At 45.7% G+C, this 17,914-nt stretch overlaps 1 pseudogene; it reads left to right on the top strand.

Annotated features, from left to right (window-relative positions):
* Positions 1-15,850: 15,850 nt before the first annotated feature.
* On the top strand, positions 15,851-17,800 carry LOC112850093 (large ribosomal subunit protein eL8 pseudogene; annotated as a pseudogene).
* Positions 17,801-17,914: the final 114 nt, after the last annotated feature.

Genomic DNA, 17,914 nt, shown 5'->3' with positions numbered 1-17,914 from the left:
ATTATAACTTTTAAAATGTGGATGAATACCACAGTTATCACAAAATTAAAGGGAGGGGCGCCTGGGTGGCTCAATTGGTTGAGTGTCCGACTTCGGCTCAGGTCCTGATCTCACTGTTCGTGAGTTCAAGTCCCACGTCAGGCCCTGTGCTGTCAGTGCAGAGCCCGCTTCAGAGCCTCTGTCTCCCTCTCTCTCTGCCCCTGCCCTGCGCGTGCGTTCGCTCTCTCTTGCTCTCTCTCTCTCTCTCTCAAAAATAAGCATTTAAAAAACAAAACAAAACAAAATTTAATGAAAACATTTATTATTAACTGCCAACACATCTCTGTAATACTTTCCCCCCATACATTTTTGTCCCCAGACCCTTTAACTGCCTCTTCGTAGGGCAACGATATTTTATAATCTCATATATGAGATTATAAATATTATTCAGAGGGAAAAGAAAAACCCTCTGGAAGGATTGATTTAAATTTTATTTTTGATTACTGGTCATTTAGGGACATTTCTTTCAGCTTCATCGCTCATTGTCGTGACTGCCTCCTGTCCCTTGTTCAGTGTGTTTGGGGTGCTGAGGGGAGAGAGACAGACCCCGAGGGAACACGGGCACGCAAGCCTAGGTCCCCCTGCTCCTGGGATTCCTTGTCTGGCTGCATCCTCCCTACCTGGTCGTGGATGAGGGTCAATAACTCAAAGGCGGTCTTTGAGGGGGAAGATGCGGTCCACGCATCCTGCGGTCAGATGCGTGCTGTGCTCGCTCAGTGAGACCCGGCGCGGGGTGTTGGTGGCTGAACAGAAACAGCGCTGGCCGACCTGGGCCTGCCTGCAGCTTCAGGACCACCACGCCGAGGCTGGCTTCTCGAAGGAGACAGAAGACAGACCTCATTAGCTTCGTGCCGGAACTGCTGAAACTGCCCCTGGGAAATTATCAGTTTGTTTGTTTGTTTGTTTGGTTGGTTTCCTTCCTTCCTTCCTTCCTTCCTTCCTTCCTTCCTTCCTTCCTTCCTTCTCTCTTTCGTTCTTTCTCTCTGTCTTCCTTCCTTCCTTCCCTCCCTCCCTCCCTCCCTTTCTCTCTGATAGACCTCATTAGCTTCGTGGTCAAACTGCCTCTGGTAAATTATCAGCTCTTTCTTTCTTTCTTTCTTTCTTTCTTTCTTTCTTTGTTTCTTTCTTTCTTTCTTTCTTTCTTTCTTTCTTTCTTTCTCTCTCTCCCCCCTCCCCCTCACTCTTTCTTTCCTTTCTTTCTTTTCTCCTTCCTCCCTCCCTCTCTCTCTCTTTTTAAAACTTTTTTTTTTTAATGTTTATTTATTTTTGAGAGAGAGAGGGAGACTCTCTGAGGATCTGCGCTGACAGCCTAGAGCCCGACACGGGGCTCAAACTCACCTACCGGGAGATCGTAACCCAAGCTGAAGTTGGAAGCTTAACTGACGGGAACCACCCAGGCCCAGGCGCCCCTCTTTCTCTTTGAAAGATCTCATCAGCTTCGTGGTCAAACTGCCTCTGGTAAATTACCAGTTTTTTCTTTCTTCCTTCCTCCCTCCCTTCCTTCATTCTTCCTTCTTTAGTGAGTTCTATGCCCAGTGTGGGGCTTGAACTCACCACCCCGAGATTAAAAGTTGGATGCTCCACTGAGCCAGTCAGGCGCTCCAGCCAGTATCTTTTTAAGTATTGATTCTGCCTCATTCCCTCTTCTGTCTCTAGGGTCTTATTAAATGAGTGTTAGGTCTTCTCCTGTATCATCCATATCTCTTACCTTTGCTTCTATATTTCTGTCTTTTGTTTTTCTTAGCTTTTTTTCTTTTATTTATTTACTTTTTATTTTTCAATGTTTATGTATTAAAAAAATTTTTTTTGATGTTTATTTATTTTTGAAGGAGAGAGAGACAGAGCATGAGGGGGGAGGGGCAGAGAGAGAGGGAGACACAGAATCCGAAGCAGGCTCCAGTCCCTGAGCTGTCAGCACAGAGCCCGACGAGGGGCTCGAACCCGTAAACCACAAGATCATGACCTGAGCTGAAGTCAGAGGCTTAACCAACTGAGCCACCCAGGCGCCCCTAATGTTTATGTATTTTTGAGAAAGAGACAGAGAGAGAGAGAGAGCTGGCACAGGGAGACAGAGGATCTGAGGCAGGCTCTGCACTGCCAGCAGAGAGCCCGTTGTGCAGCTCAAACTCACCAACTGTGGGATCGTGACCTGAGCCAAAGTTGGACCTTTAACCAGCTGAGCCACCCAGATGTCCCTTTTTGGATTTTTTAAAAATCCAGTTCACAAAATCTCTCCTAAGTTGTGTCTACACTGCTCTTAAACTCATATATCGAGTTCTTGATCTTTAGTTTTTATATTTTTCAGTTGTTGAAATTTTAATCTGCTAGATCTTTTTTTTATTGTGGTAAAAACACATAAACGACCATCTTAACCATGTTTTAAAATGTTCATTTACTTTGAGAGAGAGAGAAGCAGGCTTCTCGCTATCAGCTCAGAGCTGACGGGGGGCTCATTCTCACGAACCGTGAGGTCATGACCTGAGCCGAAATCAAGAATCGGACACTTAACCGACTGAGCCACCCAGGTGCCCCTCATCTTCACCATTGTCAAGTGTCCACTTCAGTAGTGTTAAGTGTATTCACATTATTTTTTTTTTTAAGATGTTATTTTTAAGTAATCTCTACACCCAGTGTGGACCTTGTCAAACTCGCAACCTGGAGATAAGAGTCTCATGCCAGCCGAGCCAGCCACGTCCCCTACAGTCACATTATCGTACAGCTGATCCTAGAGCTTTTTTATCTTGTAAAACTGAAACTCCATATCCATTACACACTAATCGTCCTGTCCTCTCCCCCAGCCCTCGGTAACCACTTTTCCATTTTCTGTTTCTACAATTTTGACTACTTAAGATATTTCATACGGGTGAGATCATACAGTATTTGTCTTTTTGTTACTGGCTTATTTCATTTAGCATAATATCCTTTAGCACGGGACAGGATTTCCTTTTTTATGGCTGTGTTATATTTCACAGTATGCATAAACCACATTTTCTTTTTTGGTTTTTTAATTTTTTAATGTTTATTTATTTTTGAGAGACAGAGACAGCGCATGAGCACGAGAAGGGCAGAGAGAGAGAGGGAGACGCAGAATCCGAAGCAGGCTCCAGGCTCTGAGCCGTCAGCACAGAGCCACGATGCAGGGCTCGAACCCAGGAGCCTCGAACCCAGGAGTTCGATGCGGGGCTTGAACCCAATGTGCCCCTAAACCACATTTTCTTTCTTTATTTATCCACTGATGAACATTTGGGTTGCTACCTCTTGGCTATTGCAAATAATGCTGAAAGGAACGTAGGCATGCAAATATCTCTTTGAGGTCCTACTTTGAATTCTTTGGATATATACCCAGAATTGGGATTGCTTGATCATGTGGCAATTCTATTCTTAATTTTTTGAGGGCCCGCCATACTGTTTTCTGTAACACTTGTACCATTTTACAATCCTACCAACAGCGTTTTCCTCCTTCCCTTTACTTTTCTCTCCCTTTTTCCTTCTCCTTTTTTATTTTTATTTTTTATTTAAAATTTTTTTAATGTTTATTTATTTTTGAGACAGAGAGAGACAGAGCATGAACAGGGGAGGGTCAGAGAGAGGGAGACACAGAATCCGAAACAGGCTCCAGGCTCTGAGCTGTCAGCACAGAGCCCGACGCGGGGCTCGAACTCACGGACCGCGAAATCACGACCTGAGCCGAAGTCAGCCGCTTAACCGACTGAGCCACCCAGGCACCCCTCCTTCTCCTTTTTTAAAAAATTATTTAGAAATTATTTTAGATTTACAGAAAAATGGCAAAGATTGCACCGATGTTTCCTGTATACCCTTCGCCCAAATTCTGCTGCTATTAACATACTGATCAAGCTGATAAATTAACATTGGTATAATACCATTAAACTACACACTTCTTTTGGATTTCATCAATTCGCTCACTAACGTACTTTTTCTGTCCTGGGACTAGTTCTAGTATTAGTCATCCTGTCTCCCTCATCTGCTCCGATCTGTAGCAGTTCATCAATTTTTCCTTGTTGCTCATGGCTTTCGCACTTTTGAGGAATATTGGGTCAGATATTCCTCACTCGGGATTTGCTCGGTTTCCTCATGAATAACTGGTGTTTCGAATTCTTCGGGAAGACGATCTCAGAGGTTATATGCTCTTTTCATTGTCATTGCTATTGTTGCTAACAGGAGGTTCATGTTACCAACATGATTTATCAACTAGCTTTGATCGTTGGGTCAAGATGGTGTCTATAAAGTTACTACTTTTTCCTTTCCATAATTTATTTGTTATATTATAATTTCTATAATTAATATTTATTTTTTTAGAGGGAGACAGAGAGCAAGCAGGGGAGGGGCAGAGAGAGAGGGAGACACAGAATTTGAAGCAGGCTCCGGGCTCCGAGCTGTCAGCCCAGAGCCCGACGCGGGGCTCGAACCCACAAACCGTGAGATCATGACCTGAGCCCAAAGTTGGACGCTTGACTGGCTGAGCCACCCAGGCGCCCCAAGTATAAGTTTGCTTAAATAAAATTCTTGGGGCGCCTGGGTGGCTCATTTGTTTAAGCGTGTGACTTCAGATCAGGTCATGACCGTTCAGTGGGTTCGAGCCCTGCATCAGTCTCTGTGCTGACAGCTCGGAGCCCGGAGCCTGCTTCGGATTCTGTGTCTCCCTCTCTCTCTGCCCCTCCCCCACTCATGCTCTGTCTTTGTCTCTCAAAAATGAATAAACGTTAAAAAATAAATTAAGAAAAACCTATTTGGTCTTGGCTTTACCCTTAGGAATTGTGAACCCATGACATTCTCTTCGATACTGGGCAGTCTTGTTTTCCCTATTAACGTTCTTACTGGCTATGTCATCAAATTCTGAAATTCTCTATAAAAGACCTAAAAACTTACCAATATTTTAACATACTAGGACTTGCGATTTTCATTTTTGGGGGGAAATTGCCTCTAAATTTTAATTTGGAAAGTGGTTAGAATAATGCTTTAGAGAAAAATTGTATTAACATGACATTAGCAGTTGGTGCTTATGTTAAGAATCATACACAAATTATTTATGGTATTTGCACACTGATCACCAAACAAACATCAGTAAAACCTGGCAAACAAAATAAGGAAAGAAAAAATGTCGAAGTTTCTTCCCTTTATATCACACTGGCTGAAATAAATACGAGAACAACCCGGGGTGAGATGCCAGGGCCCGGTGGGCTGAAGCAGAGAATGATAGTGTCCAGGATGGGACGGCCTTGGCTTTGGCCTGCGCAGCTCAGAAAAGGGGTCTCTCCTCATTGCCTCGCTCTTCAACCTCAGCCATCTGCTCCCCCTAAGATGCACAAAATGCCATAGCATTAATTGTAAAAAGCCAAAATTTTTTTAAGATTTTATTTTTGAGTAACCTCTACACCCAAGCATGGGACTTGAACTCACAACCGTGAGATCAAGAGCCACATGCTCTACCAACTGAGCCAGGCAGGCGCCCCTCCAACTTCTTTCTTATAGAAATCAGTAATTTTTTTCTTTTTGCCAAAACTGATTTTATTTATTTTTTTGACAAAATTTATTGTCAAATTGGTTTCCATACAACACCCAGTGCTCATCCCAGTCCTTCAAAAAGTATGACAGGGCCACTGGCTGGCCCAGTCGGCTAAGCATCCACTCTTGATTTTGGCTCAGGTCATGATCTCAAGGTTGAGCCCTGTGTTGGGCTCCACCTGGGTGTGGAGCATACTTGAGATTCTCTCTCTCCTTCTCCCTCTGCCCCTCCCCAGCTCACTCTCTCTCAAAAAAAAGTATGTTATTTTCTTGATTGTAAAGAGCCATCAAATAAGATTATCTTTCTTCAAGCTTAATGTCATGTGTTCACTGAATTTCCATCTCCCCGAGGCCTCACTGTGGGCCATTTCCACAAAGGGACCTCCTCCTCTATGGTTATGCCTCCTAGAAAAAAAATATTCTGTTGTCTTTTTGTATATAAATTTATGGGCTTCATTTTCTCATTATGGACCTTCTATATCCTTTTTTATTATTATTATTCCAGTATAGTTAACATACAGTGTTATACTAGTTTCAGGTGTAAATATAGTGATGCGACAATTCGATACATTTACTCAGAGCTCATCATAAGTGTGCTCTTTAATCCCCATTACCTATTTCTCCCATCCCCCAAGTCCCCTCTGGTAACCATCGATTTGTTCTCTATAGTTAAGAGTCTGTTTCTTGGTTTGTCTTTTTCTTCCCCTTTGTTGATTTTGTTTCTTTAATTCCACATACGAATGAAATCATATGGTATTTGTCTTTCTCTGACTAATGTATTTTGCTCAGCATTATACTCTCTAGCTCTATCCAAGTCATTGCAAAAGGCAAGATTCATTCTATTTTATGGCTGAGTAATATTCCATCGGATGTATATACCACCTCTCTTTTTTTTTTTACATTTTTATTTATTGTTTAAGTAATCTCTACACTCAACATGGAGTTTGAACTCATGACCCTGAGGATCGAGAGTCTCATGCTCCACTGTCTGAGCCAGCCAGGCACCCCTATATCACATTTCTTTTATCCATTCATCATTCGATGGACACTTGGGCTGCTTCCAAAATTTGGCTATTGTAAATAATGTTGCTATAAACATAGGGATACATGTATTCTTTGAAATTAGTGTTTTTGTATTCTTTGTGTAAATACCCAGTAGTGTGATTACTGGATCATATATGGTAGTTCTATTTCTAATTTTTTGAGGAACCTCCATATTGTCTTCCAGAGTGGCTGCACCAGTTTGCAGTCCCACCAACAGTGCACAAGGATTCCTCTTTCTCCACATTCTTACCAACACTTGTTTTTGTGTTTTTGATTTTAGCCATTCTGACAGCTATGAGGTGATATCTCATTGCGGTTTTGATCTGCATTTCCTGATGAGTGATGTTGAGCATTTTCTCATGTGTCTGTTGGCCATCTGGATATCTTCTTTGGAGATATGCCTATTCATGTCTTCTGCCCATTTTTAAATTGGATTATTTGAGGTTTTTTGATGTTGAGTTTTATAAGTTCTTTATATATTTTGGATACCAACTTAAACAATTTTTTAATGTTTATTATTATTATTATTATTATTATTATTATTATTATTATTTTGAAAGAGAGAGAAAGAGAGCAAGCAGGCAGGCAGGCAGGGGAGGGGCAGGGGGAGAAGGAGACAGAATCCCAAGCAGGCTCCAGGCTCCAAGCTGTCAGCACAGAGCCTGACATGGGGCTCGAACTCATGAACTGTGAGATCCTGACCTGAGCCGAAGTTGGACACTTAGCCAACTGATTCACCCAGGCACCCCTGGATACTAACTCTTAATCAGATATATCTCAATCAGATTTGCAAATATCTTCTCCCATTTACTAGGTTGCCTTTTCGTTTTGTTGACTGTATCCTTTGCTGTGCAGAAGTGTAGTCCCAATAGTTTAGTATTGCCTTTGTTTCCCTTGCCTCAGGAGATATATCTAGAAAAATGCTGCTATGGCTGATGTCAGAGACATTACTGCCGGTGCTCCCTCCTACGACGTTTATGCTTTGAGGTATCATATTTAGGTCCTTAATCCATTTTGAGTTTATGTTTGTGTATGGTATAAGAAAGTGGTCCGGTTTTATTCTTTTGCATACTGCTCTACAGTGTTCCCAACACCATTTGTTGAAGAGACTGTCTTTTTCCCATTGCATGTTCTTGCCATCTTTGTTGAAGATTAGTTGACCACAGAATTGTTCGTTTCTGGACTCTCTGTTCTGTTCTGTTGATCTATGCATCTGTTTTTGTGCCAGCATCATACTGTTTTGAATGCCACAGCTTCGTAGCGTAACTTGAAATCCGGAATTGTGATACCTCCAGTTTTGTTTTTCTTTTTGAAGATTGTTTTGGCTATTTTAAGGCAGGGTTATGACTTACATTTACTCTGGACCCTCTGTGCCTAGCCTAGTACTAGAATGAAGGCACCTCTGGAAGAAATGAGGAGATTGAGAAGGTAGCCCTTTGGTGGAGAGGAAGATGTAGGGAGTTTGGAGCTGGGTTTGGGAACAAATACTTCCAGCAACGTTGAGAAATGTGAACGTGACCTTTTTAGTCCAAAGTCATACTGACACATCGTTTTGGCTGGTCGCGGGGGGTGGGGGTGGGGGTGGTATTCACACATTTATGCCCAGTGGGTTCTGTGATGTGAATGTACTTTCTGTTCAACCAAGCCCTTTTGGGGCCTGCTAGGACAGGTGACCTGACAACTTGGTTTTCTTGGGTGGGGTAATTTCCTTGTGTTTCACTCAGAAGATGTCAACTTTGATTTTAGTGATTGAGGCTCATCTTGGCAACTTTTACGGGCAGGCGTTCCCAACACGTTTTCAAATGGCTATATACATCCAGAGTTCCATTTATCGTCAAATGCGCTATGCTTGCTCCAGAAGGCTAAAGACACGGTGTTTTCTCTGACCTGTGCTAACTACCACTGACTCTGAAATTTGTAATTTCTCGTGCCGTGTTCTGGGCAGGGAGGAACCACCGGGCAGGGATTTCCACAGCAGCATGGACCACCTTCTGCCGGGTGAGTCACCGGTTGCCCGTCGGGGGCCATCACGGGGGACGAGCGCTTGGTCAGAACAGGGGGAGGACGGGGCCTCTTGGCTGGCCTGAGATCGTCAGGTTCGGGAGCTCGGTTTAGGAATGTGCCCACAGTGTCGGGTCTGTCATGGGAGCGAGGAGAGAAAGGTGAGGGATCCACCCAGAACACACCGTCCCACGCCCCTCGTGCAAGGGCGGGGGGGGGGGGGCCGAGCAGGCACCAGCACGTCAAGGTTCTCAGCCAATTCCAGCCGAATCCCTGAGAAACAGGCTCTGTCGGGATTCCAGCACCGCGTGGTGTTGCTACACCCTCCACAAACCACAACGTAAACTCTCCGGAAAGATCTCCCTGCGGGACATTTTCCCTAAGGTGAGGTGGACCGAGAGGTAGGCAGAAGCCGACCTCGGAGGAGGAAATCGTGCTGGAGACAGAGGAGCGGCCCGTGGGGGGCCCAGGGTGTGCCAGCGTGCCCCGTGGGGACGTGGGCCGCGTAGCACCCTCCAGCTTTGAAGAGCCACGCCCGCCTCTTTTGGGTTCTTTCCTCCTCTGCTTGAAGTGTTTTTATTCTCGATCGTGCCAGATATGCACGCGTCTGTGTATGTGGCTATGAACCTGAACGTTCACGTTTGCATTTACCAGTTCTCCAGGAATCTGTGTCACCAGCAAACTCAACACGTTGTGAAACTGAACCCGTGTTCTCTTTCCCGCCCATGCCTGCCGGGGGGACTTCCATGGCCACACTCTCAGGCCACGGGCTTTGGCCACGCCATTTTATTCATCCGTTGGTTCGCTCAATGGTCAAATATCCAAATATTTGTCGAATTTTCCCGTGTTTTCTTTTTCAACTTTTGTTGGCGTTTATCATTGGCTTAAGTTAGCTTATTGAATGATTGATTTGTTTTGTTTTGTTTTCATCTCCTCCCCCCTTTGGGCTCATTCGCTGCCCTATTCCCAGCGCCTGAAGTGTCCAGCATGAAGTAAACACTCAGCACATAGTTGAAAAGTGAACGAACAAATCTATGTAAGGTATTTAGAATTTTGTAGGCAAGATAAGTTTCAACTAACTGTGTATTTGGTTTCTTCTGCCGTCACTTCACTCTATGCATTGCCTGCTCTAGAACACATTTTTCTCGAATGCCCCCATGAGCCGGGCACTGTTCGGCATGCTGGGGAGGCCGCAGTGAACAACGTGGATGTGGCAACATGCTTTCTTATCACCCCCTGCCACACACACACACACACACACACAGCCAAGCTGAGCTGAGCTCCAGGCCGCTCCCCCTCCCTCAGAGCCCGTCAGCCCTGCCCATAAGGAACCCCTGGTGGCTGGGTGGGTGGGTGATAAGGGAGCAGAGGTGGCCAAAGGTTGGGAGCCTGGTTCCTTTGGCACGGGCAGCAGGCCAGGGTGAGAAGCAAGAGACAGGCCCGGGGGAGATAGGGGTAGGTGGGACACGCTCGAGCTGAGACATCCCGAGGGGAAAACGTGCCAGTGGGGGGTCTGGAAGCCTTGTTGGTGGAGGAATCGGAGGCGGAGACATTCTGCCTCTCACTCAGAGGATCAGCAACTTGCCCGAGGTCAGAGAGGAGCCCAAACCCTGGGAGGTCTGATCCAACCTGCGCTCAAAACCCGTCTCTGTTTTGGTGCTGGCGAATCCAGGGCAAGCTTTTCTCTCTCCTCTCCCAGATCTTGTCATCCGGCCTGCAGGAAGGACCTCCGTGGGCTGAGGCCCAGCAAACCCAGCTCTCCGAGGCCCTACCTCATGGCAAGCCTTGCTGCCCCTTCACTAAGTGAAGTGGTCGCTTCCTGGGCCATCCTTTCTCATCCACTCCATGCTAGGACACCGGACCTTCCTGATGTCCCGAAAACCGTCTCCTGTCCTGTGTCTCGTCTCTCCTGGGTCTGCCACTTCCGAGCAAGTCAAGGCCCCGAGCGCTGCCCTGCCTTACCTCATGGGACTGCTGTGGGGCTCGAACGGCGGGAAGTGGCCTGAGGTGGCCACGCGCTGGCAGTCACGTGTTCCGGTCCTTCCCGCAGCTCAGTGAACCACATCCGTAAGGAGGGGGAAGAGAGGCCCCGTCCAGCCGCTGGCCACGAAACCCTGGCATCGCCACTTGCTAGCTTATTAGAGACGTCGGGTGGGTTATTTCACCTCTCAGTCTGTGTCCTCACCGACAAGTGGGAGCTGTAGTCGCTGCTGTGCAGGGTCACTGTGAGAAATAAGTAAAATAATGGATGGAAAGGGCTTTACTGAGAGTCTAAACCCCCGCTGGATGGGGACTAGGTATTGTCCCCCTCTGGTGTTGGCAGTGGGACAGCCACTTTACCAGTAGGAGGGTTGTAATTTGCTCACGTTCAGGAGGCGCCTCTTAAGGACAGTGTTGGTTTGATAGACTAGGGACCCATTTCACCCCCGACCCTGGTGGCTGCATCACGGTTCACAAGGGCCCACTCACTGGTCACTTGAGATGAGAAGATAATCAGACTCCTATGGGCTTGGAGTTGACAGTCGGGACACGGCAGTTGCCCAGTCACCAAAGAAGATATTCAGATGGAAAATAAGCATATAAAGATATGCTCAGCGTCACGTGTCATTAGGGAAACGCAGATTAAATTTTTTTTTTAACGTTTACTTATTTTTGAGACAGAGAGAGACAGAGCATGAACGGGGGAGGGGCAGAGAGAGGGAGACACAGAATCGGAAGCAGGCTGCAGGCTCTGAGCCGTCAGCCCGGAGCCCGACGTGGGGCTCGAACTCACGGACCGCGAGATCGTGACCTGAGTTGAAGTCGGCCGCTTCACCAACTGAGCCACCCAGGTGCCCCGGAAATGCAGATTAAAACAACAGTGAGACACCATCACATATACCCATTCGAACGACTAAAATCCAAAGCACTGATCACGTCAAATGCTGGCAAGGACGTGGAGCCACAGGAACCCTCATTCATTGTTAGTGGGAACGCAAAACAGTACGGCCACCGTGGAAGACGGCTTGGTAGCTTCTTACAAAATGGAACACACTCTTGCCACATGATCCTGGCACAAACTCCAATGTCCTTACAAAAACCTGCATGCAAATGTTTATAGCAGCCCCTTTCTCTTCTTTCTTTTTTAAAAAAAATTTTAAACTTTTTAACTTATTTAGATGGGAGAAGAGAGGTGGTGGTGGGGAGAGAATCTTAAGCACGCTCGGCCCTGTCAGCACAGAGCCCGGTGCGGGGCCCGAACTCACTAACTGTGAGATCATGACTTGAGCTGAAATCAAGAGCCAGACGTTTAACTGACTGAGCCACCCAGGCACCCTGAGTAGCCCTCTTTTTTTAAAACTGTCAAAACATGATGACATTCAAGAGGTGAATAAAGAAACAAGCTGTGGTACGTCCAGAGAGTGGACTGTTACTCAGCAATAAAAAGAAATGAGTTATCAAGCCACAAACAGACACGGATAAACCTCAAATGCATACGCGCCGTGAAAGAAGCCGGTCTGAGAAGCTTCATACCGTATGATTCCATTTGGAGGTCAGCGTCGGACGTAGGTTTGTAGGTCTGAAGTTTGTTCAATTGGGGGGCCCTCTTTAAGAGAAAAAAATACAAAACTACAAGTACAAAATTAGGTTATAAGGAAATATTTCTTGCGGGGCCCGGGCGGCTCAGTCGGTTGAGCATCTGACTCTTGATTTGGGCTCAGGTCGTGATCGCATGGCTGTGGGATAGAGCCCCACGTCGGGCTCCACACTGAGCTTGGAAGCCACTTGAAATTCTCTTCTCTCTCTCTCCCTCTCTCCTCCCCACCTTGTGCTCTCTTTCTCTCTCAAAAAAGAAATATTTCTTTAGCATGTTACAGGAAATCATAATAAATTATGAATTTGAAAAAGCTGAAAAATGCCACAAACGTCACAAAATCCTCCAAAGACATCATTTGTATTGTTCGCAGTGTTTTTATAAAGACCCCTATGTTTTTTTGTTTTTTGTTTTTGCTGCATATACTCTGATTCCTTCTTCATTTAACAATGTTTAAAATGTTTTCTACAGAGAGAATAGAGAGGTAGTTCAAGCCTCCTTCCAGCCTGGTTGGTCAAAACTTTTTCATTACTGATAATTTAGAAAAATTTCTTTCAGGGGCACCTGGGTGGCTCAGTCAGTAAAGCGTCCGACTTCAGCTCAGGTCATGGTCTCATGGCTTGTGGGTTCGAGCCCCATGTCAGGTTCTGTGCTAACAGCTCAGAGCCTGGAGCCTGCTTCCAATTCTGTCTCCCTCTCTCTCTGCCCCTCCCCAGCTCACCGTCTGTCTCTCTCCCAAAAATAAAGATTTAAAAAAAAGAAAAAAATAAATTTCTTTCAGCACCACAGCTTATACCTTATAATGTGTCTTGCAAATACTCGAGATTTGTCAAATTGCTGTCAAATATTAAAAAAATAACAAAACAAAAACCCCTGTATCACGCTTCTTTCATTTGAGGGGTAAATTCTGAGGATCTTAAATATTATTTAAGTTGGTGACAGTCGGTGGCAAATGGGTTGTTGATGTTGCCATGGAATATCCTGAATTCCGGGTTGGACCCTGCACCTTTGCTTCAGGGTAGGTAAGTAAGACTATTGCTGGAAGCCGTTCGTCTACCACGACAGTGATGAGGGACCACATAAATATATCCTGTTAAATGCGATCTAAGTGTATCCCTACCTCAATATTCCCTTAGTTGGGTCCCCCAAAACCTCCGTGGCCACCCCTGAGCTTCTGACATGAGATGTGCCAACTCCAAGTGGGAAGAGAGCAGCCTTAACCAAGTGTAGTTAGGTATCTTACTGTCGTCTGTTTTATTAAATATGACTGTTATGTGTAGACTGCTGTACTGGAGAGAAAAATCTGTGCTTCATAGAAAACAATTGCTCACAACACGTCTTTTGCATCAGCTGATTCTGCTTGTACAGGAGCTACTTAACAAGGCTGAATTGTAGACAACTGATAGCAAGGCAAGATAATTTTTATATGTTGAAATGCAAACCAATCCTGCCCCGTGCGGGGCCCTTTGTCTCCATTTGTACCTTCATTTCAGTATTTCTGATCTATAAATGTGTCTGTTGTTCTTTCCTTTGAGCCACATATAACATCTGCCTGGTTCCCCCATTACGCTTAAAATGAAATCTTTGATACGTTTACTTTATATCTGTATGAAAGTCATACTTAATCCTTTAATACTAAGGTCCTTCCCAGGGCCTTCCGAGTTGCCCATCCAAGTTGCAAGTGAGAGGCCACAGGATGAACTTTACGGGCTTCATGGTAAATCTTCCACTGGAACTAAAAATTCCGATACTGTGCGCAGCATGAGAAGAAAAACAAGCACGGATGGACCCCCTTGAATGGGAAGGGTTGGAGAAGAAACCCCGGGGTGGGAGGAAACCCAGGAGAGGTCAAGTGTCCTGGAGAGCAAAGGAGTACAGATTTTGGAGAATTAAATGATGGAGAACAGTGTAAAATGTCTTGGGTTCAAGGAAGGACCTAGAGGTGGAAATTCAATTTGAAAATTAGGAGACTGAGGCTCTTCTTAATAGCAATATTAGGACAAAAGTGGGGGAATAACCACAGCATGAGGAGCGAATGGAGACGGAACAAGTGAGTACAGTGAGCATGGCCCTATTTCAAAGACCTTGGCAATGAAAGGAGGGACTGAGATACAAGAGTAGACACATGGAACTCAGAGGGACTGTTCTCCAATGACATTCCATATCATCACTGAGATTTTCAGTACCTGAGAACATCTAAAAAGAAGTTTTAAAGAAGAAAAATAGCTATAATTTACAAGATTATCATTTAGTTTCTATATAGTATAAGTAAATGTGTATAATATATAAAAAATAAATGAGTCTGAGTTTATATATACATAAACAGGATACAAAATTAGAATCATACTATATACCTAGTATAAGAATGTACTGATTACTTTGGAGAATGTTCTCATTTAAGAGCACTTCCAAATCAGCAGCTTAGAGACTGTAACATTCTATGTTCTGTTCCATAATTAATTGATTCATTCGTATATTATTCAGCCTGGCCTTTAGATTATTATTGATTTTTTACTGTTTCAATAATGCTGTGGGATGCCTGGGTAGTTCAGTCGGCTGAGAGTCTGACTCTTGATTTCGGCTCAGGTTATGATCCCAGCCAGGGTCATGGGATTGAGCTCCATGTCGGGCCCTGCACTGAGTGTGGGGTCTGCTTGGGATTCTCTCTCTCCCTCTGCCCATCTCCCCTGCTCTCATTCTCTCTCTCTCTCTCTCTAAAATAAGAAGAAGAAGAAGAAGAAGAAGAAGAAGAAGAAGAAGAAGAAGAAGAAGAAGAAGAATGCTGCCATGACTTTCCTTTACATTAATCTTAATGATTAGCTCTGATTCAGTCCAAAAGAAAAATTACTTTGAAGTAGAATTCTTGGGTCAAATGGTACCTTTTCTGGCTTTTAATACATATCCTCAAATTTCCCTATAAATAGACTCACCTAGGCCTCCCACAAGTGGATGAGTGCCTATTTGCCTGTATCTTCTGTATCAATGACAATTTTCATATTTTAAGACTATCTGTGGGGCACCTGGGTGGCTCAGTCAGTTAAGCATTTTGACTCTTGATTTCGGCTAAGGTCATGATCTCACGGTCTTGAGATCGAGCCCTGTGTCAGGCTCCACGGTGCGTGTGACTCCCATACACTGCTTGGGTGGGATTTTCTCTCTGCCTTTCCCCTGTTTGTGCTCTCTCTCCCTCTCTCTCTCTCACTCTCTCGCAAAAAAAGACTATTTGCCAATTTGTTAGGCAGATGTTACCCTACTTCAGTGTGTTTGATGGAACATTTGCCATAAGTTTTTCTTTCATACTTCCCCAAAACTAAGATTTCATTGTACTTTCCAATTTTGCTGATCGTGTTTTTACTTGTTTGGAAATCGGTTTTGTATTGGGGAAAATGGTGGTCCTTGGTGATTTACCCACGAACCGAATCTGTCGAGTTGTAGAGATAAAGCCAGAACTGGATAGAGAGAGAATGGCAAGGGAGAACCACAAACACCGAGAGCTCTTCTGAAGAGTTTTGCTGTAAGGAAGGCAGAGGCACTGGTTGTAGTGGCAGGGGAGGATGGGTCAAGGAAAAGTTGTTTTTATACACGGGAGTGATGTAGCAGAGAAGAGAGACGAAGCAGTTGTTGACCTTAGTAAGAGAGGAGGAGGGCCATGCATTTTACGAGGACGTGATGGGGATGCAGTGTAAGCAGGTTGGAAGATGTGGAAAGTAAGGTGGCTCTGTTCTATTTCTCAGTGAATCAAGAAAGGGTCGAAGGTGAACCGGGAGGAAGGCCGGAATTCTGATGTAGGAGAAGGTAGGAAATGGTGTTCAGAGAATGGAGGAGTAAACTGATGGGAGAAACCTACTGAGACTGCTAGGCATTGGCAAGAGCCCATGTAGGGTTCGCAGTTAGCAACTAGATGTGAGATCAGTCTACACAGATCTGGTTGTTTTCTTCTCCCACCACATTAGGCCGAGCAGACTCAGGTGACAGATAAGCAGAGTTAAATTGACTACGGGTGGGGTTCTCCCAAGTAAGAGGATTTAGGAGCTGATAAGGAGTTGATGATTACTGACGTGAACTCTAGTGATGAGGCCACAGCATCATAACTAGGTAGAAGGGAGGCAGAGAAACAAAGAGGGTTCCGGGCAGCAAGGGTCGGGAACCACTCTCTTCTCCAGCCGTCCCATATCCCAAAAGGAAAGAAGGTGGCCCTGTTGTGAAGAAGCAGGAGGCCAAGAAAGTGGTCAATCCCCTGCTTAAGAAAAAGACCAAGAATTGTAGCATTGGACAGGACATCCAGCCCAAAAGGGACCTCACCCTTTTGTCAAATGGCCCCGTTACATCAGGTTGCAGCAGCAAAGGGCTGTTCTCTATAAACGTCTAAAAGTGCCTCTGATGACTAACCAGTTCGCCCAGGCCTTAGGACCACCCCGCCTGCCCCGCCAAACAGCTACTCAAGTGCTTAAGCTGACCCGCAGATACAGACCAGAGACAAAGCAAGAGAAGAGACTTGGGCAGGGCTGAGAAGAAAGCTACCAGCAAAGGGGATGTCCTTGCTAAGAGGCTGCCTGTCCTTTGAGCTGGGTTAATACTGTCACCACCTTAGTGGAAAACAGGAAGGCTCAGCTGGTGGTGACTGCACATGATGTGGATCCCATGCAAATGGTTGCTTCCTGGCTGCCCTGTGTTGTAAGATGGGGGTTCCCCGTGGCATCCTCAAGGGGAAGGCCAGGCTGGGACATCGGGTCCACGGGGAGACCTGCACCGCTGTTGCCTTCACGCAGGGTAGCCTGGGAGACAAAGGATCTCTGGCTGAGCCGGTGGAACCCATCAGGACCAAGTCCAGTGACAGACATGAGGCGATCCCCTGTCCCTGGGGAGGCAGCGTGCTGGGTCCAAAGTCCGTGGCTTGCATCGCCACTGGAAAGCTGGAAAAGGCCAAGGCTGACGAACTGGCCACCAAACTGGGCTGAGTGGATGCTGTGGAATTTTCTGTACCTAGAAGTAATAGAAAGTTCTCTTTCAAAAAAGAGAAAAATGACTGGCGGACAGAAGAGCTATTAAGACACGTGGCAGGAAAGTAGAAAGTGGTTTTTGGAGAACAGGACGCTTGCAATGGACGTGTGGGAGGTGGCAAAGTTAACAATGACCAGGCTAAATGCAGAAAGGATTGTTGAAAATGAGGCTGAGGAACTGGGTCCAAGGTACTGGAGGGAACATCGGCATTCACGGCTGAAAAGCCTGACGGACAGTAACGCGAGGAGAGTGAGGCTTAAGCCCGGGGAAGAGTCCTCCGTGAACGACTGTGGGTAGATGTGACGGCAATATAGAGGTGGCACAGTCCGACGGGCTGCATTTCAGAGGAGATGGACGTTGGAGGGAGGAGGGCAGGGACATGACTGGGAAGGCGAAATGAGCAGCAAAGAAGGCCATCTTTCTCTCCTCTAAATCCTTTAGAACCAGGAGTGTTTGAAAAAGCACAGCCACTCTAGAGAAGAGAAAAGTCAATGTCCTGAGGGGGCAGCTGGATTTTAGTATTTAGTACTTAGTAGGTGGAAAGTGAAGGAACACTGAGACAAATGGTAGGGGACAGACGGGTGGAGTGGGAGGAGGTGTTCCGGATGAAAGGTCATGAGGTCAAGGATGTGCAGGGGAAGGGTGTGGGAATGTGGGGCTTTCTTCCAAGGTTGAGCTGCCCTCCATAACCCAGTTGCCCCCCTGAGAGGTCTAGCCCTGTTCTCTCATTTC

This window comes from Puma concolor, chromosome C2 (assembly GCF_028749965.1).
Source record: "Puma concolor isolate L17-30 chromosome C2, mPumCon1.1.hap2, whole genome shotgun sequence".
Taxonomy (NCBI): Eukaryota; Metazoa; Chordata; class Mammalia; order Carnivora; family Felidae; genus Puma; species Puma concolor.
Note: the sequence above shows the minus strand (reverse complement) of the source record. Positions and strands in the feature narration are given on the sequence as shown.